Below are 25,656 nucleotides of genomic sequence, written 5' to 3' on the forward strand. Positions count from 1 at the left end.
TCTCATGAATTTAAACCCGGCTTGAGGAAAATGCTCTTTTGATTGGCTGATTTCCCCAACTGGAGAAGAGCAGCCAATCAGGGCTTCTGCAGAGGCAAACGGTGCTCTTCCCTCCCACTGTCAGGAGCTGAGGAATTTTGGGGAGGCGAGGGAGTCAAGGTGCAGCCAGCCTCCTTCTCACAGAAGGGGAGGAGGGAGCAGAAAGAGCCTTGCAGCTCAGGGTAGTATTCTCCCATCACCTGCTCCCCTCCTGTGAGCAGTGGGTTGTCTGCTCTCTGCTCCTCCCCCTTCCCTGAAACAGTAGGGTTGGGAAGGGAGGGGGTTGAAGAGCTGCAGGAGCAGCAGGAGAAGCAGAGGCAGGGCCCTGGGGGCAGAGGCAGGTGTGGGGCTGAGGGGGACACGGCATTAATTATAATTTGAGTGTCAGGAGAGGATCTGGAGGCTCAGCCCTGTCATAAACAGATGGTTAAGGGTTAATGTTTCTTTTACCTGTAAAGGGTTAAGAAGCTCAGTAAACCTGGCTGACACCTGACCAGAGGACCAATAGCGGGACAAGATACTTTCAAATCTTGGTGGAGGGAAGTCTTTGTTTGTGCTTTTTGGTGTTGTTCGTTGTTCGCTCTTGGGGCTAAGAGGGACCAGACGTACAGCCAGGCTTTCCCAATCTTTCTGAATCAGTCTTTCATGTTTCAAAATTGTAAGTGGTAGCCAGGCAAGGCAGATTAGTCTTATGTTTGTTTTCTTAACTTGTGAATGTGTCTTTTTGCTAGAAGGATTTTTACCTCTGTTTGCTGTAACTTTGAATCTAAGGCTCGGGGTGAGGGTCCCTCTAGTCTATATGAATCTGAGTACCCTGCAAAGCATTTTCCATCCTGATTATACAGAGATAACTTTTACTTTTTCTTTCTTTAATTAAAAGCTTTCTTTTTAAGAACCTGATGGATTTTTCCTTGTTTTAAAATCCAAGGGATTGAGTCTGAACTCACCAGGGATTGGTGGGGGAAAAGGAGGGGGGGATGGTCAATTCCTCCTTGTTTTAAGATCCAAGGAGTTTGGATCAGTGTGAAGCCTCTCAAGGCAACCCAGGGAGGGGAAAGTCTGGGGGGGAAAGGAGGGAGATGGTTAATTTCTTCTTGTTTTAAGACTCAAGGGGTTTGGGTCTAGGTTCCCCAGGGAAGGTTTTGGGGGAACAGAAAGTGTGCCAGACACTAAATTCTGGCTGGTGACAGCGTACCAGATTTAAGCTAGTAATAAAGCTGAAAAGTGTTCAATGCAGGTCCCCACTTTTTGTACCCTAAAGTTTAAAGTGGGGGAAAAAACCTTGATAAGCCCCATCCAGCAGCCAGCGAAAGCCTTGACAGCAGGGCCCAAAGTCACCGTATGCCATAACTTTGGGAGAGTGGGCAGCTCTGTAATTGTCAAGTGCACATAGAGCAGTGGGCAGGGTGAGTTCAAAAAAATCAAAGGACAGACCAAAACACCTACAGTAGAATATTTTTGGCCCCAAAATAAAGACTGTCTTTACAATCTCAGGGGGCATTTTGGCAGCCTGACTCACGATTCCTAATGCCCGGGGCTGGCAATAGTGTGTCAAACAGCCCCTGGGAACGAAATCCTCTCTTTAGCTACTGAGCAGCAGCAGGACAAGCTTCCCATGCACACTGCCTTGCCAGCATGCCTTGGACCTGGATCAGGGTGGGGTAGGCTGGGGGCAGACAATTCCCACTGGGGGTAACAAGGTAGTGGGAGTGGATCCACTTCTTTCCCCATTCTCCAGCTGCCTCTCCCTAGTTCTCCCCCTTTTCAGACACTGACCCCTTCATATTCCACCATTCCTTGACACCTAGTTTTACCCCGCTACGACTTACTGCTGCTTCTGCCACCCACCACTGCCTCCTTCTCCCTAGTGCTCTCCCCAGGTGCCAGCAGGAGCAGCATAGGAAGGAGAAAAAGGTCTTCAGAGTAATACTCTATCTCTTCCCCACAGCCTTTCTGCATGTGTGAGGATCCACCTGGGTTTACACTGCAGAAACATACGAATTGCCATAGTGGATCAGCCCTGAGGTTCACCTGGTCCAGGAAACCGTATGGAACCATAGCCATCACCAGATGCTTTAGAACAGGGATCAGCAACCTTTGGCATGCATCTTGCCGGGGTAAGCACCCTGGCAGGCCGGGCCGGTTTGTTTACCTGCTGCATCCGCAGGTTTGGCCAGTCGCAGCTCCCACTGGCCTTGGCTCACCCCAGGCTAATGGGGGCTGCAGGAAGTGGTGCAGGCCAAGGGATCAGCCAAACCTGCAGATGCAGCAGGTAAACAAACTGGCCCGGCCCACCAGGGTGCTTACCCTCGCGAGCTGCATGCCAAAGGTTGCCGATCCCTGCTTCAGAAGAAGGTATAGGGAAGTTACATTTAGGAAAGTCTAATAATAGAAAGTCTAACGCCCACATGTTAGGCCTCCTAATCCTGAATAGTCAGAGATTGGCTTAAACCCTGAAGAATGAAGTTCTAAAATATTTGTTAGCAATAACTATGATGACTCTGGATACTCTTGCTAGCCATATAAATGTCCAATCAATGCCTTTTTTAATCTTGCTAAGTTTTTGACCTCAACAACATCCTGTTGCAATGAGTTTCACTTTAGTTCCTGTTGTGTGAAAAAGTACTTTATCAATTTTGAGAATCCCCTTGTTCTTGAGTTATGAAATAGGGAGAAGAGAAGCTTCTGTTCTACCTTTTCCAGATCTTTCATTATTTTATTTATTTTATCAGGTCACCTCTTATTTGCCTCCTATGTAAGGTAAACAATCCCAGTCTCTTCAATCTCTCTTTTATCTTTGTAGCCATTCACTGAACACCAGAGGTGAAAATAACTTAAAGGACTTGCTGGAATCCTGAGCGGGGGCATGGCCTCAACTGGAAGAGGCGTGGCCTCAACCGGAAGAGGGGGGGCCTTTCAAGATTTAAAGGCTCTGGAGGGCCTTTAAATCACCCTGGAGCTACCTGCTGCAGAGGTGGCTGGGAGCCCTGGGGCTCAGGGGCGAATTAAAGGGCCCAGGGCTCCAGCCAAGATGGAGCTCCGGGCCATTTAAATCATCATGGGAGCCTGGCTGCTGGAGCTCTGGTGGGGATTTAAAGGGCCCAAGACTCCCTGCAGTGGCCAGAGCTCCAGGACCTTTAAATCTCTGTTTGAGCCCAGCTGCCAGAGCTCCGGCGGGGATTTAAAGGGCCTGGGGCTCCCTACAGTGGCAGGAGCAGCGGGCCATTTAAATGCCCGCCCAAGCCTGGCTGCCAGAGCTCCAGCAGCGCTTTAAAGGGCCCAGGGCTCCCCGCAGTGTCTGGAGCCCTGGGCCCTTTAAATCGTCGTGGAGAAGCCGGTCCTGTCTGGCACGATGTACGGGTTTTTGGCGGTATGCCGGACTGGACCGGCTTACTTTCACCTCTGCTGAACACCCTCTAATTCTGCAATATCCTGGGAATGTGCGACATGGCTGGCAAACATGAGTGTCATGGGAAATGCAAGATATCTGACATCTCTGTGACTCTGTCGTTGCCTGGCAATGGAATTGCATTGGTCCAGGAGAAAATGCAGGTGACCTTTTTCCACAAAACTGTACAATGGTGGTGGTTGGCTGGCTGGCTTTAAACAAAGTAACAATTTCTTGCAGTTCTTCATTCCTCACATGTTTGTTTTTCAGGAAATTTTACCGATACAATTTTTTTTCAAAGTTTAAATTTTGAGATGCAAAACTTTGAAAATGTGAAATTTCAAGCCAGAGATAGAAATAACCTAGCAGTCAGCTAGAGCAATTTGGAATTGTGAACGGAAGACAGAAAAGTAAAGAGCACTACAGAAAATCACACTTTGCATACAGATCTTAGAGTACTATATGGTAGGATATACACTGTATAAAAATCTCTGTCTTTAAGAGAACTTTTGAGCTTAGGCTTAGTCTGCTTTAGACGAATATGCACCAGTTTAGCTACCTAAATGTAATTACACTCATGCAAACACCTAATCTGCAGACATGTTGCATCATTTAATGCAGGGTTTATACCAACACTTCTTGCTCTGGTAATTTCCTGGGTTAAGTCGCATTCTATCGCCCTTCTCTAAATTAATACAGCATAGCAGAGAGACAAGGTGTCATGGTACAATTCCCCACTCTGAACCTTAGCGTCCAAAAGATGGGGTACCAGCATGAATTCCTCTAAGCTCAATCCCAGTTTAGAACCTGTAGCACTGCCACCAACCAGGAATTCCAGTGCCTGGTACACTCTGGTCCCCCCAAAACCTTGCCCGGGGACCCCCAAGACCCAGACCCTCTGGATCTCGACACAAGGAAAGTAAACCCTTTCCCCCACTGTTGTCTTTCCCAGACTTCCCCTATCTGGGTTACCCTGGAAGATCACTGTGATTCAAACTCCTTGAATCTTGAAACAGAGAGGAAAATCCACCTTTCCCCCTCCTTCTCTTTCCCTCTCCCTGAGAGAGAAAGTAATCCTAACACAGAGAGAAATTAACCTCTCTCTCCCCCTTCCCTCCTTTCTCCCCACCAATTCCCTGTTGGATCCAGACCCAGTCCCCTGGGGTCTCACCAGAATAAAAAAACAATCAGGTTCTTAAACAAGAAAAGCTTTTAATTAAAGAGAGAAAAACAGTAAAAATTATCTTTGTAAATTTAAGATGGAATAGGTGCAGGGTCTTTCAGCTATAGACACTGGGAATACTCTCCCAGCCTAAGTATTCAAGTACAAATTAAAATCCTTTCAGCAAAAATACAAATTTGAACTCCTTCCAGCCAAATGCACAATTAAAACTCCTTCCAGCCAAATGCACAATTAAAACTCCTTCCAGCCAAATGCACATTTGCAAATAAAGAAAACAAACATAAGCCTAACTCGCTTTATCTATCTATCTAGTACTCACTATTTGGAATCTATAAGAACCTGTATCAGGGAGATTGGAGAGAAACCTGGTTGCACGTCTGGTCTTCTGAGCCCCCAGAGTGAACAACCACCAAATTCTAACAGCACACACAAAAACTTCCCTCCCTCAAGATTTGAAAGTATCCTGTCCTCTGATTGGTCCTCTGGTCAGGTGACAGCCAGGCTCACTGTTCTTGTTAACCCTCTATAGTCAAAGAGATATAAAGTACTTCTGTGCTATTAACTTTTCTTATCTGTTTATGACACAAAGTGAGGTAATATCTTTGATTGGACAAACTTCTGTTGATGAGAGAGACACCACACAGAACACTTCTTCAGATCTGGGAAACACCCATTTTGTCTCTCTAATAATATCCATGGCTACAGCTACACTGCATATATTAACACAGCATGTCTACTTTAGGGGTTTGCATTGCTGTAACTGTCAATACACCCCCAACTTCTCACAAAGCTCAATCCCTCAAGGCATTGAACAACTCCTAAGGGTTCAGAGCACCCTCAACTCCCAACAGTAACAAGAGTTGAGCACACTCAGAAGGTCCCCGAAGCACTCCTTCAGATTTAGATGTGTCACAACCACTGCACTAGAAACCAAGCACATCCTCAAAACCAGAGAAGTTGCCAATTTTCATTATTTAATTATGAGACTTTCGGTATTTGAGGGGTTATGTTAGGTTTTCCATGATCTTACAACTGTTAGCAAGAAACTTGTGAATTTTCCCATATTCTGAGTGGCTCCCATCAGCCATTATTTCTAGATGGGATGAAGCCAAGCTGCTCCTCAGTCAATATGGTGACCATTTTTCTACAGGTTTTTCATGTGGAACTGAGATTATCCCTAGAAAAGATGGCAGCCAACTCCCATTGTTTTCAAGCAGACTGAAGGCAGGCTGCCTTCAAAGAATATGGCTGTCACTTTAGGGTAGGGGCTTGGACAGGAAACCATGGGGAAGCAGGGAAATGTGGGGAGGATTGATGGTGAAGAGGTGCAAGAGAATGAGGATGCAGGAGGATGAGGACTGGTATATAAGGATATAAGCAAGGGGCAGACTGAGGAAATACGGGAGCAGACAGAGGGTGCGTGGATAGACTGGAAGGGTACAGCAAACCTTTTCCATAAAAACAAAGTCCATAATATTCACTGCTCACACTTCAGTACATTGCGAAGTGTATCTTCTTTCCTTATGGCAATTTAATGAACATCTTCCTGTAGGATTGCTTTTTAACGACTTCCTCATCATAGGAAGCAAGACAATGCAATACATGTAGCTAGCTAAGCCTGTCCTCTTTGTTATTATAAACTGTTGGTTAGACTAGATAAAAGCCTTATATGGTAGAGAGTTCTTTATCCCACTTAACAGTAGCGTACTATTTGACTTACAGCACTTCTCTCTAGAAATGTGACACTAATAGACACATCCATACACAGTGTGTTTCTGTTCATAGTCCTCTATGGCTTTAGGAGCCCGCACGCTAAAAGTCTTATTTGACGCTAAAAGTCTTATAGTACATTTCCTCATTTCTTTAATGTAAATATCAATATGCAATTTACAATTCTATTTTTGCATTTCAATATATTTCATCAAAGTAATTATTCCTTAACCCTTTAAAAAATTTTCTTTGTTTGTATATTAAGTATTTGTCTCATTTCAAAGAACTCCTTGAAACTTGTTCATAAAAATAAAGACATCCTTTCTATTTACTGTTCACACCTTGGTACATTTCAAAGTACCACCTTCCATTGTGGTTTCTGAACATACATCCTCCTTTTAGGATTGCTTTTTCACATGTTAATGACTTCCTCTGAGATGTCTGTGTCTTGGCAGATTTGTCAATCAGCATTATATTTATACAGATACAACATCAAACATTACAAATTTACATGGCAAATACAACTGATATCTAGCAGTTATGGCAGTCAGACTTCTCAATCACCAGTCTTTATATTATAATGGAAAAAGTTTGACAAATATTCATTCAAATGCAAATGAGAATTTCAAATCAACCTTACTAATGAGCCATTTGTATTTGATTTCCTTGAACATTAAAACATGCAAGCAAAGATTCATGAAATACATATTCCCAAATACATGAATATTCACCAAAAGCAAATTTCCACATGAATATAACATTACACACTATATTGGTTACATACATGATCATCCAATCAGTGACCAGAAACCATACCTAATCACTACTGTAACTAAAAACACAGCTTGAATTTTGAAATATATATTCAGTTGTAACATTTGTAGTTCCTGCTGTGTAGGCTAGCTACCTAAATCATCCAATCAGAAAACAAAAACAGTAGCATGGGACTTAGCTAATAAGACTACACTACAATTTTGGAATTGCAAATTATCACAATGAACTCTCAGCAAACAATCTCTGTGGACTAAATTATTAACTGAAGAAATTTGTGATCTATTCACTGACAATTCATGAAAAAAGTAAAAAGGAGAAATTCACGAGATAATTAATTCTAGTTGTAACCCTTCTGCTAGTTGGAGTTGGCAGCAACAAGGGACAGGTTCAATATTTAGGGGTTCCTTTAGAACAATACACACAAAATAGGCTCAAGCCCCAATCCTGTAACCTGGGGCAATTAGGTACTGCCTCCTCTCCTCCCTAGTGCCTCTAAGACTGTAGAAAAAATCTTTTTAATAAAAAGAGGAAAGTAACCCGGCATTAATTTGGGAAAACACCACTAGCAGGATTCATAAACATGAAACCATGAGCTAAAGACCTGACCCAGAGTATGTTGGGCAATGTACTTTTGCTTCAGGTTCTTAAGTTCAGCAACCAAAAGTTCCTTTAACATGCCCCTCCCATCTCCCTCCAGTGCATCCCGCTCATAGTTGTTGTCCTTGGTCAGTGACGACTTAGAGGTGCATCTATGCATTTTGCTCTGCTGTCCAGGCACTTGCACTGGCATCAGCTGCCCTCTGTTCCACTGGCCGCTCACCCCTCCACTCTGCCAGTTGCCCTGCCAGCCACTCACCCCTCTGCTGGTTGCTCTGCTTTGCACCTTCTGGGATGTCTTGAGGTCCCACCACTTAACACAGCTTTCAGAGAGTTGAGCTGTTAGAGGGGGAACCTCACTACTAGTGCAGACTAGGCAGCCTCTTGCATCAGAGACACTGTCCCAAAGCAGGCCTAACCTGCTAGCACATCCCTCACCCGCACCACTTCCTGCCTCCCCCATTGGCCTGGGATGGCAAACAGTGGCCAGTGGGAGCCGCGATCAGCCGAACCTGCTGACGCGGCAGGTAAACAAACTCGCCCAGCCCACCAGGGTGCTTACCCTGGTGAGCTGCGTACCAGAGGTTGCCGACCCCTGGAGTACAGTTTAGTTGAGGGTGAGTCTCTCAGTCAGGGTATGCCAAGGACAGTTCTGCTGCCCTTGATTCACACAAGAAAAACAATCTTTTATTACTTCTGTCTCAATAACAAAGAAATCTGTGATCCAACACCAGCCAAAAGTGATCATTTTGGCAAAGCAGTCCTATCATGCTGAGCACATAGGCCAGGTGAATGTGCCCATGCAAAGGTGGTGAGTTCCTGAAGTCCTCTTCCTCAGCTCATCACTAGATGTCAGAGGAGAGCTCATTCAGACCCTGCTTATAGTTATAGCCATGGGGATGGACCGGAACAAAAACCACATATCAGAACATCCTGTGCTTTGGGAAAGTTCTGATATGGATGGATCCCAACTCTTCCTTTAACCTCCTATTTTCCCTACAGGAAGTAGTCATGTCTCCTTGAGGACTACTCAGCTGATTTAGGGGACAGAGTTAGTAAAATAAGACTAGCTAGCTGTGAAAAGATATTTACATTTACTTACTCCGGTGCAGGAGATGCAAAGTGTCAACATTATTGTATTAATTTACATGGAATATGAGGGCACAATGAGTCCACAGTGTTAACATAATCCAGTCACTGTCCAACATAAAATGTCTTTAAACAAGGATCAGAGTTTGGTATACAGAGACCTCAGCCTCCTTAATATCATGGCAAACACAGTACTAAAAATCATTTAAAACTTTTATTAAAGATACAGAAAAGGGAAATAGTTTAAAGCAAATAAAATGTAAAGTATTAAGTAAGTATTATAAGCATTATTTAATAATAAAGTATTATTTTAATAACAACCCTTGTTACCCTTCTCTTTAGCTATACAGAGCTTTTAAAAGAGAAAAACACCTTGTTTGACAGTCTCTAAGGGCATGTCTAAACTGCCCCATAGTTCAGACGACTGGGGTGTGAATAACATTGTGAACCCAAGTGCTCTGCAGTAACTCCCCCATGTAGATGCTGTGGGTGGGAACTGGAAGGTCCCTAGTTTATGCTAATGTAGTCTTACTAGATACCTTTAAGTTCCTGTCTGCAGCATCCACATGGGGAAGTTAAGCAAAGCACTTTGGTGTGCATTGTTATTCACATACCATAGTCAGAAGTGATGAGCAGTTTAGACATGCTCTTAAACACCCTTTCTGTGGAAAAGAGGAGAAATTAGTTGAGATGGGCTGGAGCTATTGTTATTGCTCCTGTTGTTAAAGTCCAATCCCATTTCCTAAGAAGACACAAATAGAAAGAAAATTTGCTTCCGTATCTGTGCTGGCTTTCGCTTGCAACCTCACTGCTGGAAAAATACATTCCCAGCACATAGTCTTATCAGCCACTCCGAGACCTGGCAAACTTGTACCGGCATTGGGGCTGTTTAGGACATTGTATTTAGCTGCCTCTCTGGTCACAGGCTTATAGCTGGATTATAAAATATACAGACTTCGCTAGCACAGCCAGAATCTTATTAAACAGAAGGGAAAGGGAGAGAGATGGGATGAAAAGAAATAAGGTAGAGATGGAAAAGGACACATGAGGGGAGAGGAACTGACAAGGTCTCACATCCCTGGTGATGGTTAGGAATTAGCTGGGAGTAGGTGGAGGTGGCGATGTTATCTCAGTCCCTCTCTGGCTCAGTCTTATCAGGACATCTCTCAGGTTTAGGACAAAGAGTGTCCAGCGTCCCAGGAGATGGTGGGGATGGCAGTCATGATGATAAAACTCGCTGCAGCATTTTTTGGCAGACAGCTGCTTCTTCTACTCATTTTTCCCAAAAGTCTTCTCTAAGAACCTCAGAATGGACTGTTGGCCAGTCCATCCTCTCATTATTTTGTCCACCAATAGGCCAAATTTCCAACACACAATTTTGGTTCACTGATTTCTGGTCCTTTACTCCTGTTGTTTACCAGTCATAATCTTAATACAGTCCTTGAGTGGTATCAGTAAAACCCTTTCTGTTTAAATTAATTTGGTCTCCTTCTTACATCTTTTCTTAAATAATGTCATATAACAGGTCATTGTAACAATTTATGAACTTTCATTCATGTTTCACAGTTGAGCTTACAATTAGGGTACATTTGTAGGCCCAATTATCACAACAACATCCTGTCAAAAAAACTAGCTTCTGAGTTCAAACTGTTTCTCTTCAGCATCATTTCCACTCTCAGGAGGGATTGCATGGCATTTTTATGAAGGATTTCCCTTTTGTGTCTTTAAGTCCCACCATCACTCAGAATGACAATGAAAATTTGGAGGAAGGGAGGAGGGGAAAAGAATGAAAGAACAGCTATATATATAACTCATACTCACGTAGTGTGCTGCTCTGTCCCGTCTATTTGTGGCTGGACCACATAGAGAGGCTGGTAAACCTGCTACTGCCTTGGCTAGCAGGATTAATTAAGTCTTTTAGCTCAGGCCTTAAGATCCAGAGGTCTTAGGAACAGATATTACTTGAAGGATTAATAACTAATGTTTCCTTCTGGCCCCAAAACATTAGAAAGGCTATTTACCACTGTTCATCCCACAATAGGCTACTTCTTTGAAGACAATAAGAAAATGGTTCACAACATGTAAAACACTTTGTCTAATGGCTCACTGATCAGCAGAGCTCAGGCATTCCCCTCCCCATTTATAGAAGCTAAATGGCTAAATGAGAGCATTAGAGAGACAAGGTTGGCGAGGTAATATATATATTTTGGACCAGTTTCTATTGGTAAGAGAGACAAACTTTTCAGCTTAAACAGATCTCTTCTTCTGAGTATTGTTAATCACCAAGGGAAGAATCTGTCATAATTTGCTTCACAGGTGCCTGCTTCTTCCTTGCCCTGGAGGTGCTCAACCCCTGTTCTGCCCCAGGCCGCGTCCTCACATCACCCCTGCCCCCAACTCCCCTGCCTCTTCCCACCCTGCTCCATCCCACCCTTTCCCTGGAGCATACCCCATCCACACTCCTCCCCCTCCCTCCCAGCACCTCCTGCACGCTGTGGAACAGCTGATCACGGGAGGCAATGAGGGAGAGGGGGGTAGGTGGCTGCTAGTGGGTGCTAAGCACCCACTAATTTTTTTTCCATGGGTGCTCCACCTCCAAAGAGCTACAAGAAATCCAAGCCATTTATTTTCACCCCACATTATAATCTATACATTGTTTCCTTGACAATCAAATATACCAATCTGTCTTTCATCCAAACTGGAATCTACGGATTTATTTGCCTTGTGAGTCTGATCTATATCCTTCTATATGTGGAAAATGTCTTTTGTTCAATCGTAAGGCCTAAATAATGTGAAATGCTTATGTATAAATAAAGCATGTAGGGAATATGTCCTCCAAATTTAGAAGAGTAGACAAGTTTTGCTAATTTTCATTGTAAACAATTGTTACACTCTCAAGTAATAGGAACTGTCTGGCACAAAGAAGGAGAAATGTTAAAAGATATAAACCTCTGAGATATTAACAGAAATTGCTTAAAAGGGGGGGGATCCTAACTGTTAGCTGGGGCTAATAATGAAACATAGTCCTTGAAATTAATCCAACTTAAAAAGCAGCCGATAAGTGAAGGATTAAAAAATTTTGTTATACACCAGTGCCATCTACTGGATACCAATGGAAGTATCCAGAGAAACTAAACTGAAATCCGAGCATACTGCACTATCCAGTAGAAATCAGAGAGTGATCTCCCTCCAATGAGCCCTGATACTAAAGCATATAAAAACTGAGGTCACTGTGTGCTCTGCAGAGATGCCTGAACCTAACACAAGAAGCTGCAGAACTCTAAGTGCAACCAACACCTGGACCAGCAGTGTGGAAAGGACTCACCCTTATTCCAGGGTTAAGAGGATAAGTAGTAATGGTGAGATTTCATTAAAGAGATTGTATTTCTCTTTCTATTCATTAATATAAATAGCAGTAGGTTATCTTCCTGAGTATACATTCTCTAGTGATACTCAAGTAACCATAGTTTAGATTTTAACTCCTTTATGAATCCAATCAAATTATCCTAAGAGACTGAAAAGAATTGTTTTAAGCAGTTGCTTTAACATTCTAAACTTGTCACTTTTGGACCAATCTAGTGAAAGAGAAATAACCACATTCTCCAGAATGCCTTAAAGACAAGTGCACCCTTGAAAGTGTGATATATGTGCTAGGTGCTAAAGCATGAGAATCCCTGATCATAAGTAAATGTAGTAAGAAATGTTAGTAAATTACATTGTTCTTTGATACAATTACTGAACCTCAGTTCTAGTCTGCATGATAATTGCGTGCAGGATTGCATTGTGTGTGTAGTACACACTATTAGTTGTGTCTACATCTGAGTGGTGAAATGCTGACTATATATTAATGTTGTTCTGTGCAAATTAACACATTGTTGGCTGGTGAAGAATAAGCGAGTGTCCTGATGTGAGAAATACTGTTCAAGTTAAAAGTTGACCTGAAAAGAACCCAGCATTAAACTAGTAAGTTAATATCCCTGGACTCAATGAAAAGGGGTTATCCTAATGCAGGGGTCAGCAACCTCTGGCACGCGGGCCGCCAGGGTAAGCACCCTGGAGGGCTGGGCCAGTTTGTTTACCTGCCACTTTGGCAGGTTCATCAGATTGCGGCTCCCACTGGCCAGGCCAATAGGGAAGGCGGGAAGCCATGGCCAACACATCCCTCGTCCATGTCGCTTCCTGCCACCCCCATTGGCCTGGGATAGCGAACCACAGCCAGTGGGAGCCACGATCCGCCGAACCTGCCAATGTGGCAAGTAAACAAACTGGCCCAGCCGCGTGCCAAAGGTTGCCAACCCCTGTCCTAATGGATTCTTTATATATTGGCAATCCTAGTTTGTTAGATGTCAGCTTTAAAATATAACTAGCATCCTGGCAAATTTGTAAGTTGACCCCCTTTCACACTTATACAAATTCCACCCCCACTGCTGATGGCCCACCCAGGGCCTCTGCATAACATATGTAGAAGAGGATCCAAAATTGGTCCAAAATGGAGAAAGGTGACTTTATTACCTGGTGGGAGGGATAGCCTGCTAAACCCAGGGTTGTGAGTTAAATCCTTGAGGGGGCCATTTAGAGATCTGGGGCAAAAACAATGGGGATTGGTCCTGCTTTGAGCAGGGGGTTGGACTAGATGACCTTCTGAGGTCCCTTCCAACCCTGATATTCTATGATTCAGAACTGCTTTTTCTACCTGTTTCTATTCTGCTATGTCACATATCATACTTCTCTCTCATTTGTAGTTGTCAGTCCTTCTAGAAAATATCTATAGGTTTTAATAGAAAAATTACACGTCAGCAGGGATTTTCCTGCCACCCTCCAGTCATCCTATACTCATAGATTCATAGACTTTAAGGTCAGAAGGGACCATTATGGTCATCTAGTCTGACCTCCTGCATAATGCAGGCCACAGAATCTCACCCACCCACTCCTGTAACAAACCCCCAACCTATGTCTGAGTTACTGAAGTCCTCAAATTGTGGTTTGAAGACCTCAAGCTGCAGAGAATCCTCCAGCAAGTAACCCGTGCCCTGTGCTGCAGAGGAAGGGGAAAAACTTCCAGGGCCTCTGCCAATCTGCCTTGGAGGAAAATTCCTTCCCGATCCCAAATATGGCGATCAGTTAAACCCTGAGCATATGGGCAAGACTCACCAGCCAGCATCCAGGAAAGAATTCTCTGCAGTAACTCAGATCCCACCCCATCTAACATCACATCACAGACCACTGGGCATACTTAGCTGCTGATAATCAAAGATCAATTGCCAAATTAATTGCCAAAATTAGGCTATCCCATCATACCATCCCCTCCATAAACTCATTAAAATTAGTCTTAAAGCCCGATATGTCTTTTGCACCCACTACTCCCCTTGGAAGGCTGTTCCAGAACTTCACTCCTCTAATGGTTAGAAACTTTCACCTAATTTCAAATCTAAACTTCCTAGTGTCCAGTTTATATCCATTTGTTCTTGCTCATACTAAATTCTAAAGAATGGTTAAAATCTACCTGTAAAAGACATAACTTTCTCTATTATATTACATAGTTTTTTGAGACAAACCCTACTGGTTCATCCTTGTTCAATTCTGTAGGATTTTTCCAGTAGGAAATTCAAAAACAAAGTAATTGAAGAATGCTTATGGCCATAAACAAATGACTACAGTGGCTAAGAAAGCTTTCACGCGGCCACCTAAAAGCAGGTCTATATGAGTGTGTCATGAGGTTTCAGAATTTCTTTTATTTGGAGGGTAGAAAATTGGACGTATACATTTGGTTGAATCCTCTCCCCACCAAAAAACAATTCCAAAAAACCCTGTGGGGTGGGGGGGGGTTACACTTTTTCTAAAGGCAACATTCTAAGTTAAATATCTCTTAGAGAAAATTTTTATCTAAAAGCATTGTTTAGAATTTGAGGTTTCCCCTCATTCCACAAGACAGGAGGGGAAAAGCTGAGAGAGAGAGAGAAAATGGGATTTTCCCCTCCCCCGCCCCCCTTCACCATTTTGAATGAAGTTTTTCATTTGACAGTTCAATGACAATGAAGGTTTTCGTAGGAAAAAAATGATTGTTATCAAAACTGTTTTTCTATGAACAAGTGTGTCAAAGAAAATTTCAACCAGCTCTTGCTGCTAGTTTTTTAACTTTCTCTGAGGCACCAGGATTGGGCCACTTCTGACAGCAAGATGCAGAACTTCAATAGGCTGATCTGCTATAGTAAATTTGATGCTCCAATGAACACTTTGGTGCATAACAAAGTTTAGCCTTCTATTAACTAGCTGCACGCACCTCATTCATAAGCCTTAAATCAAAACCAGTCAAAGTGGCTACCTTCTCCCATGCTCTTGAAGGAGGGAATATTGCCTCCCTGACACCCTTAGAGAACCATTAAACAATCAGCAAAGGAGATTTCAGAATAATGTTTCTCCTTGTCCCCTAAAGCTATGCAAATGATCTTTTTTATAACACTTTTCAATCTAATTGACACTTGTAATAAAATTCTGCCCGTACTGATCAATGTTACCTTAGAGTCAGCTCACACTATCCCTTTACATGGTGTCCTTCAGTTCAAATGTCTACAAGGCTGTGGAGTTTATAAGAATCTACTATAATTACTTGTTGTTCTGTAGACTGTATTACACAATTCAGGGAAATGGTTAATGAGACAATAAATTCCATTTATTGTGTAACCACATTCAGAAGCTCAATGTGCTTTGATCCAAACTTTATCACGCTTAGAAATAGAATAAATCTGTTCCCCTGCTGTACCTTAAACAGTATATTCATCTGGCTTTATTTGGTGGACTCTGCCTGGAGTCCTCACATGATATTACCCATCAAAGTAACAACATTAACTACTGAAACACACATCAATAGTGAGTGGGTTGTATTAAGCAAATTGAATATCAGTCACATCAAAACAGCTACATCCTCATTTGAAAATGTGTATTAATAGTCCGTGCAAAATAGACCATCATCAAATCCCTTTTCAAGAACATTGGTGCAATGTTCTAAATGGAAAAATCTAAATTTTTCAGCCTACAGAAAACCTTTCAATCATCAAAAATAAACTGCATTGGAAGGGACCTAACACACGAACACATAAGTTACCTGAAAACTAGTATATTACTTTCCCCTCCCCACACAAAATGGAAAAATAACACTGCTCTACAGCAAAAATGCTTCTGAAATAAATGTAGTCCAACTTTACTAATTCTGGGTCACTGAGAACGAAAATGATGCTTAAAATTGTTGATTGGCTCTAGTTTTCAAGATATGCTGTTGGGTCAGTATATATAACCCTTGACTTGGGAATGGTGGAGGAGAAGTGAGTTATGAAGGGAAGGGATCTCAATTTAAACCAGAAATGACTAAAATACATCTTTGACTGGATCTATGAATAAATCTGACTGGGTTTGGACAGTTCTTGCTTTTTAGGCAAAACAATAAACAATACGATCTGAAGCTGGTATTGCGTCATACATTATATGAATTGCATCATGTTATTCCTAGAAGTCATGGATGATGCAATCATAACGAAGCTTACATCACTCTGCTGAACAAATTGCCCTAGATCAGCTCTAGAAATCATACAGTGTCCTGCTCTCTTATTTGTCAGTGTTTGATTTTGCAAAGGGACACATTTCTGTTTAGCCAAAGTGAGCAGAGATGCCTCGTACTTGTGTGAAGAGTGCAGATAACTTCTGCTATGTTTGTGGTGAAGTGACTTTTGCATCACAAAAGCGCAGTATAACCACTATGGTTAAGAAAGCCTATCATCTTTCTTTTGGCTCCAAAATTGGAGATCAGGACAAGAGGTGGGCCCCACACATATGCTGCAACACTTGTGCAACAAATCTTCGCCAGTGGTTGAACAGGAAAAGGAAATCTATGCCTTTTGCAGTGCCAATGATTTGGAGAGAGCCAACAGATCCTCCCAGCAATTGTTACTTCTGCATGGTGCCTCCAGTTGGGAAAGGTGTGTCAAAGAAGAAAAAGTGGACTGGGCATTATCTAAACATTCCATCAGCTATACGCCCAGTACCCCACGGAGAAGGACTGCCGGTTCCTGATGCACCAGAATCATTCTCACTTGAGTCAGATGAGGAAGAGGAAGAGGATTAAACTTCTGGTCCTGAACCACCAATGTCACAGGACCCACATTTTCTCCCATCATCCTCCTCTGAACCACACCTCAGAACACAAGGTGAACTGAATGACCTTGTCAGGGATTTGGAACTACCCAAGAGTAAGGCAGAGCTGTTGGGCTCCAGACTACAGCAGTGGAATCTCCTGGCAGGCTATCAGGGCACAGACTGGTGGGATTGTATTGTCATGCAGGCTGCGATGGCCGCAGTTGAGTCCAGAACTTTAGCATAAAAAAAGCTGTGTTCTCTCGCCACCTGTTCTCCCTTCCCTTCTTTCCCCATTTGTCACACACATGGTGCTGTGGGAAGGAGGTGGAGACATCCACAGGGGAGGGAGTCAGTATGGAGGACTGCATGGGGCAAGTGTAACCCACGCACCTTCTAGGTGTGGTGTTTCTGTCCCATTTAGTGACACCGCGCCCACTTAGAGAGAGAGTTTAATGAGTCTGCTTTACAGCCTTAGCTAACAGGCACACGACTTTTAGCTCACACAGTAGAGGCTCATGCACTAAGCTCCAGAGGTCCCAGGTTCGATCCTGCCTGCCGACGACTGAGGTCTGTCGGTGTCACCATGGTGTTACAAGGTTACCCTGCCCCACCACTCATAGGGCCTGGCTGCATGGGCCAACAAGGCAAGGAGTCTTCAAAGCTGCTTCTGGCTGCAACACAGGGTAGTGTACAGGGAACTCAGGCCATGATGTGGGTGATGCAGCAGGAGCCGCTACTCTTATAGTCTTCAGTGATACAAGCCACTCAAATAGCTCTGTCCATCTCCCATAGCCACAATTCCTGTTCCAGAAACTCCAAAGCAAATGCCTGATGCTGTGCTGAAAGCCTGTCCTCAAGCTGTGCAGCCAGCCTGAGTCTTGCCATGCCTTTCCTCTAAACTTAAATCCCTCTCTCTTTGGTATTGGACCTGTTTGTTGATCTTGCCCAGCACTTTAAACATAAGTTCACCATGGAAACACTTTCTCTTGCAACAGTCCATGAAGGTACATTGACCCACACTTCTGCTGCAGTGTGGGCGACTTGTGGAGGCACTGCAGCCAGTAAAGGCTGAGAAGCTTGGAACAGGACAAGACACAGAGGGTCAGTCTCTCAAACAACTCACTGCAGGAGCACAGAAACAATGCTTGTGGAATGTCAAGAACATATAATGATACTTTTACAAACTGAACTTCAGTATATTGTGAGAAGAATGCTTCAGACCACAGAGCTCCTTGAACACAGCTTGATTAATCACAGTGAAAGGAATGCCGGCACAATGGTTAGTTAAAAATGAAAAGCTGCTTTTTAGATTTTAGAAAAATCACAAAACTACTTGGGATTTTTTCTTCCAAGGGGCAGAGGGAGGAGGAGCTACTGTCAGTGGCTGTGCCACAAACACTTTTTGTATGATTCCAGGCCTTCCACATTTCAGAGGTCGTAACAGTTCTTGTGGCGCCCTACTGGCAAAAGGAGACGTTATTCCAACCCGCTGGTGGGAAACCTGCAGTTTATGCAACAGAAGTATTCAAATATATAGGGACTGAATAACACATCTATGAGTGGTGTAGCTGGTCTTCTACTGAGGTGGCCCTGGAAAATATGCTTTCCCCCAAAACATGATATCTATCTGCAAGGGTGAAAGTAAAACACAAGACTTACCAGTACGGGGGCCGGTACCTCAAGGGGAAGGGGTGCGGCCCAGTGTCAGCAGCTGGTGGTTTAGAGGACCCGGGGCTTCGATTACCACAGCAGCAGTGGCTGGAGCTCTGGGCCCTTTTAAATCACCAGCCCCGGGGCAGCTGCTCCTTTCGCACCCTCCACCCCCACCCCTGTTGGTGCCCAGGGGGCGGGGGGGAATGACATTAAAGCGCTGCCACGGCAGCATTTTAAAGTCATCTGTGGCCATTTTTTACCAGTACACCATAACACCATACTAGCCTGTACTGGCTTACTCTCACCCCTGCCTATCTGGAGCTCCTGCTTCAGGAAAAGTTTGCAGCTATCAGCACACAGAATCGGGTCAGAATTCATTCGAGATCAGTGGGATACTGTGTTAAGCTTCCATGTGGCTTAGCTGTCATGGCTGCATGCAGACACACAAAACATAGCCTTCCTCCTCCCCACCCCCAGCACATTTCTGGACAAAATTTCCAACCAGAATCATATTAGGGACAAATGATTTTGTCGCCTATCAACTGCACAGACCACTGTAACTGAAATGGACTTGTGAATGGAACATTTCCTCAAACACACACAAACAGAATTCACTGTTTCCAAACAGCTCAACAGACTGTAGAATATTTACAGACTAGAGTACTTACAGGCGCAGCAATGTAAGGTTATTATTTTTAAGAAACTGGAATGGCCCTAGGAAAAAATCTGTCTTTCCAGTAAAAATACACTTTAAAGGTGTTCTTTACAGTTTGCATGTCCTGGTCACCCTTTGGAACTCCAGATAGACGGATGGGAAGGAACCACCACTGGCATACAATCCATCGTTAGCAGATAAACGCTGCTAGCTGCAGGGCTGCCCACGCAGGGGGGTGGCAAGTGAGACAATTTGCCCCATGCCCCAGGCTCTGCAGGGGCCCCCAAGAGAACAGCTGAGGCTCCTGCCCCAGCCCAACCCCATCTCCGCCCATCTCCCGGAGCATCAGCACATCCAGGGCTGTTCCTGAGCAGCTGCAGCCTGACTCCGGCGGGGCCTGAGCTCCGCCCCACTCAGAGCCGTGTGGTAAGGGGGCAGGGCTGCGAGCTCTGGACTGAGTGGAAGGAGCTCACAGCCCCTCCCCCTTACCATGCAGTTCTGAGCAGGGCGGAGCTCAGGCCTCGTTGGAGTCAGGCTGCAGCTGTTCAGGGGCGGCCCTGGATACAAGGCGCGGAGACTCCGGGTGAGGGGGCAGAGCTGAGGGTAAGAAGCTGGGGCCGGGCGAGTTGGCTAAGGGACAGGGAGTCTCGGGAACAGTCAGGGCACAGGGAGGGGGCAGAGGTTGGGGGGGCGGTCAGAGAACAGGGAATGGGGGGGTGTCAAGGTTTTTTCTCCATTCTGAACTTTAGGGTACAGATGTAGGGGACCTGCATGGACCCTTATAAGCTTAATTACTAGCTTAGATCTGGTAACACTGCCACCACCCAGAATTTCAGTGTCTGGGGCACTTTGTCCCCCCAAAACTTTCCCCTCCCTGGGTTGCCTTGAGAGGCTTCACCACTTCCCTAGTGAACACAGATCCAAACCCCTTGGATCTTAAAACAAGGAGAAATTTACCATCCCCTCCTTTCCTCCACCAATCCCCGGTGAGTCTAGATCCAATCCCCTTGGATCTTAAAACAAGGAAAACTCAATCAGGTTCTTAAAAAGAAAGCTTTTAATTAAAGAAAGAAAAGGTAAAAAGTATCTCTGTAAAATCAGGATGGAAAATGCTTTACAGGGTAATCAGATTCCTATAGTCCAGGGGGCCCCCCCTAGCCTTAGGTTCAAAGTTACAGCAAACAGAGGTAAAATCGTTCCAGCAAAAAGAAACATTTACAAGTTGAGAAAACAAACATAAGACTAACACACCTTGCCTGGCTAATTACTTACAATTTTGAAACATGAGAGACTGATTCAGAAAGATTTGGAGAGCCTGGATTGATGTCCCGTCCCTCTCAGTCCCAAGAGTGAGCAACGAACAAAACAAAAAGCACAAACAAAGACTTCCCTCCACCAAGATTTGAAAGTATCTTGTCCCCCAATTGGTCCTCTGGTCAGGTGTCAGCCAGGCTTACTGAGCTTCTTAACCCTTAACCCTAGGTAAAAGAGACATTAACCCTTAACTATCTGTTTATGACAGGGGGTTTGGATTGTGGGTGTTCTGGGGGGTCTGTCAGGACTCAGCGGGGGGGTGGATAGGGGTTGGGGCAGTCAGGGGACAGGGAGGAGGGGTGGAGTTCCAGGGTGGTGGTGGTGGTGTCTCTGGGGGACGGTGAGGGGACAAGGAGCAGGATGGGTTGGGCATTTTAAGGGGAACAGTCAGGGGGCAGGAAGTGGGTGGGGGTCAGATGGGGGACAGGGCCAGGCTGTTTGGGAGGCACAGCCTTCCCTAACCTAAAGATCATTCAGCAGTTTGAGGCTTGCAGAAAAACCAAGCTGTTAGCTTTTCCATTAGGGCTACCATCCCTTTCACTTCTCAAATGCCAAGTTATAGTCTATATTTAATTTCAGTGTCATAGGGAGATTCATGTCAGGAGATGGTAGCTTCATTTAAAATTAGCCACTGGGGGACAAATCACATGAGAAGAGCAATATCCTTCCCAACCCTACCAAGGGAGACACCGCCCCCCCTACATTCCCTGAGGCTCCAGAGGGGTTAATTCAGTGGTTCTCAAACTTTCATCCTCGTGACCCCTTTCACATAGCAACCCCCCTCTTATAAATTGAAAACACTTTTTTATATATTTAACACTATTATAAATGCTGGAGGCAAAGTGGGGTTTGAGGTGGAGGCTGACAGTTCGCGACCCCCAGTAATAACCTCGTGATCCCCTGAGAGGTCCTGACCCCCAGTGTGAGAAACCCTGGGTTAATTTAATTTTAGCACCCTGTGTCCATTCACGTGCATGTGCTATTTTGAGCATTTCAGTTTTCACAACATAGGTTCATCCCAGATTCTGGACCAAGCTCAAATGCTCAGTTCATGGAGTATGTACATAAGCTATACTAAAGACAAACCCACAGTAACTGTCTCCTGTTTGTGAAGGACCCCATGAAGCCAGTCTCTAGGAAACAGCTAAATGCATGGAGGTTAAGTCCATTAATGGCTATTAGCCAGGATGGGTAAGGAATGGTATCCCTAGCATCTGTTTGTCAGAGGGTGGAGATGGATGGCAGTTGAGAGATCACTTGACCATTACCCATTAGGTTCACTCCCTCTGGGGCACTTGGCATTGGCCATTGTCGGTAGACAGGATACTGGGCTGGATGGACCTTTGGTTTGACCCAGTATGGCTGTTTTTATGTTCTAACCTAAATGAACCCAAAGTTATAGAGATAGATATGAGTCAAGGAAGCCAGCAGAGTATCAGAAACCTGGGGAAATCTCTGACTGGATGGGCTCAGGCGTTTGGTCACAAGCTGAGGTGGTTCAAAAGTTTTGGATTTTTTTTAAGCAGAATTTTTTTTATTGTTTCTTTAAACAATCAAAAACAGCAAGCAGCAAATATTTGGCCACACACTTCTGAAACCCCAAACCATAGTCAGGTTTTGGCAGACTAATTTCAGCTTTTCAATTAAAAAAAAAACAACAAATTTTGAAGGAAAGCAGACATTGTCAGTGATTTTTTTCTGCTTTTTAAAAACCCCTAGTTTTCGAACCAAAAAAAGTTTTGATGGAAAATATTTGTCCAACCCTTTTAATGAGCTTTAGTGCCTTTTAGCACTAGTCGATGCTGAGAACCAGTGATACCTTGTAAAGAAGTTCTCAAAACTAGGTTTGTGCCGAAATGTGGAAGGTTTATTTTTCTCAGGGCCGCCCGTGAGGGGGAGCAAGTGGGGCAATTTGCCCTGGGCCATGCAGGGGCCCCTATGAGAATATAGTATTGCAATTTTTTTTATGGAAGGAGCCCTTGAAATTGCTTTGCCCCAGGCCTCCTGAATCCTCTGAGCGGCCCTGGCTAGCTGGGGCTTCTCATAACTTTTTCATTGGCTCATAGAGTGGAAATCCCTCCCATTACTGTATTAATAAACATTAAAATAGAGCCAGACACTTACTGGGTTTAGGGGTGGCTTCTGTCCCATCTGTGTCTGCTGCAGGCTCCATGGCAGGCTATTCCTTGGGAGGGTGCATCAGTTCCTCTGAATATTGATCCAGAATGTGCTGCCACTGCTCCTGCTCCAAAGCCTGCTCTGGAACCAGTTCCAGAAACAGAGAGACTTCACTGTCCCCACTCAGTGCCTGCTGCTGTCTCCCTCAATCCCCACACTGGATTCTGGAGCTAGCAAGGCACCATCCCTGTTGACCAGGTTATCATACAACAGTGTTGGCTCCATGCTGGGCACAATGCCCAGCATCCAGTTAAACTCCTCATAAAACAGGCAGAATTTTTGGTGAGTTGACCAAGGTGCAGTTCTGGTCCCTGGCCACTTAATCCAATCCCTGCACTGATCACCAGTCCAGTAAATTTGCACTATTTTCTAGTACATGTGATCATTCTTGGTACTCTTACTAAAGTCCACAGTTTTGTTGGCCTCGCAGCAGAGATTTATCAATATCAGGCTGTCCTCCTGTGACTATGAAGCAGTGAGCTTTGCAAATGGGTTGTTCTGTTCGGTCTCCATTGCAAACACAGAAGGCTCTCTGTTTGTAGCTCAGTGGTGAGAAGGGTTAACGCTCACTCACTGAGCTGTTGCAGTATCCCAAGAGTGGTTGCTTCTGTTTTCAATAGAGTAGATTCAAGATTATTTGGATATAAAGAAGTTGGCCCATGGGATTGTAGGATACTTTTTGGAGGATTCTCAGGATCTGAGACTAGCAGGGCTGCACCTACACTACAAAGCAATAGAGCCAAACCCTGGGTCAAGGCTCAACCTTGGCAGACTCTGCAGCCCTGCAGGGTCCTGGGCCCCTGCTTCCAAGCCCTGAATTAGCACAATTTGCTTGTGACAGAAGTGGGAGGGGTGGAGATGGAGTTGAGCCTCAGCCTGAGCCCAGGCTTACTTTGCAGTGTAGGCATACCCAATGGGACAACCAGCATGAGTAAGATGTTGCTAGAAGTGGCTGTTATTTGTCCCTACTAGCTCCCACCAATCAGAGTTAATGTTCTATGATAAAGAAGTTGTGAACACATAGGTATAAAAAAATGTTGTTAGTTTTCTTTTAGGGTTAAAAGTTTGGTTGGATTTGTTAATTTTTGACTACATCCTACTGGTTTTCTGCTAATACTGCTGCAACGTACCTAACATCACTTCTCAGACTTCAAAACTGTTAGTGAAGCATGTTAAGTGTGATAATAGAGATATACTGGAAGTAAGTAAAAAGAGCTTGTGTGTAAGTAATGGGGCTTAAATTCTTAATTTAAAATACATATATTTATTTACTCACTGAGTAACTGAATTCCAACAAAATGAATTTGTAATACATTCCTGTCTGGTTTTATTAGGATGTGTGCTGTATATGTAATGGAGAAATAAAGAAAATATATTGCAACATCAACACAGATTATTCACACACATAAACTTCTGTGTATCTGTTCAAACTGCAGCGAGAATGCACTGGAAAGCAGATTATAACAACCAGAAAAGACCGCTTAACCTTTGAGACAAATCTAAACAATAAATAACAAAAGGAAAATTGTAAAATATTTTGATCGCCTTTCTGTCATGTCATAAAATATTATCTTGTTTGAACAATTATGAGCACTCCCTAGCACCTTGATGCAGAGCACCACACAGAAATTTGGTTAAAATAATGTATTTCTAAAATAATTATACCCATAACTGTTATTGGCAATTTGCAAACCATATCAGTTTTTGTCACAGAATCCTCTGTATCAGTGAAGCGGGGGATACAGGATTTGCCTCAGAGAGAATAAAATGCTATATTTAAGCTCTGCAGTCAGCCTTTTCTTTACCCTAATTTATATGCTTGGTGCAAAGCCTATTGAATTCAACCAAAAGATTCTCATTGACTACAGTGAGCTTTGGATCAAGCTATATTATTTTTCTTATTACAGTTTATCAGGATTTTACCAGCCATCTGGGTTGTTATTTTTAAAGCAGCTATTGATAGAGTGGATTATGGCTTGTGAAAGGGGCTAGATTTACAAGCCATGTGGGAAGGCGTCAGAGTCCCATAACCATGACCTGGAGAGACTCCCATCTGGAGGATTGTTCAAGGTCTCTGTCTATTCAGTCACTGGACTCTTTGCTAAATTTACTAGTAGTAGAAGAGCCAAAAGTTTAAAATGTTAATGAGCAATTCAAAAAAAATCTTCCCTCCCGTCCTCCATTTTCCTGCTAACTTTAATTATTATTTCACCTGTATACAGTAACATAGTAGTGCTTAACACATTAGAGGGAATGACCTCTTCCCCATAGAGCTTACAGCCTATCACAACTCTACAAATGTTGTGCCCATCCACTGTGAATTGCAGAGACCACCAACTTATTTCACATGGACCATTGAATAGCCATTGGGGTGGCAACAACTTCCATCACCAGTGACCTGGAAGCAAAATGTTGTGAATTCTTTTGCCAGTCCTCTAAGCCAATTAGTCCCCTTTTTTATTTTGTTTTAAGATTCAAAATCTTTGGGTTTAGTACATTGTGTCATCCCATCTCACTAAACACAACTGTGTTTGAGCTAGTTTGTGCTCTGCTGCATGGAAAGATGAGGCAGCCATGGCAGCTGGTATTTTGACTTGTGAGCAAGTCAGAGAGAAGCAAAGACCTACAGATGGGAAATGGGAAAACTTACTGAAATATAAACATTTGGAGAAGAGAAGTGTATAAGCAGCTGTTGTTTCCATGCTGTTCCTACCCCAGTCAACCCCTACCCTGGCTCTGTTCCAAAGTTATTCCCTATCTGGGGTTTCCCTTTATTGTTAAATGCCACCACAACATAAACCTCAAAGACTACATACAGCCTCAGCTTTTCCTTGAACCCATCTGTTACTAAGGATTTTCTCTCTCATTCTGTCTCTGTCCCTTGTTTTCTATGCCTTCAAGAGGTACTCATACCCATTTCATACTCTGGGATTGGAGCTAATAGAACAC

This window comes from Gopherus evgoodei, chromosome 1, assembly GCF_007399415.2.
Source record: "Gopherus evgoodei ecotype Sinaloan lineage chromosome 1, rGopEvg1_v1.p, whole genome shotgun sequence".
Lineage (NCBI taxonomy): Eukaryota > Metazoa > Chordata > Testudines > Testudinidae > Gopherus > Gopherus evgoodei.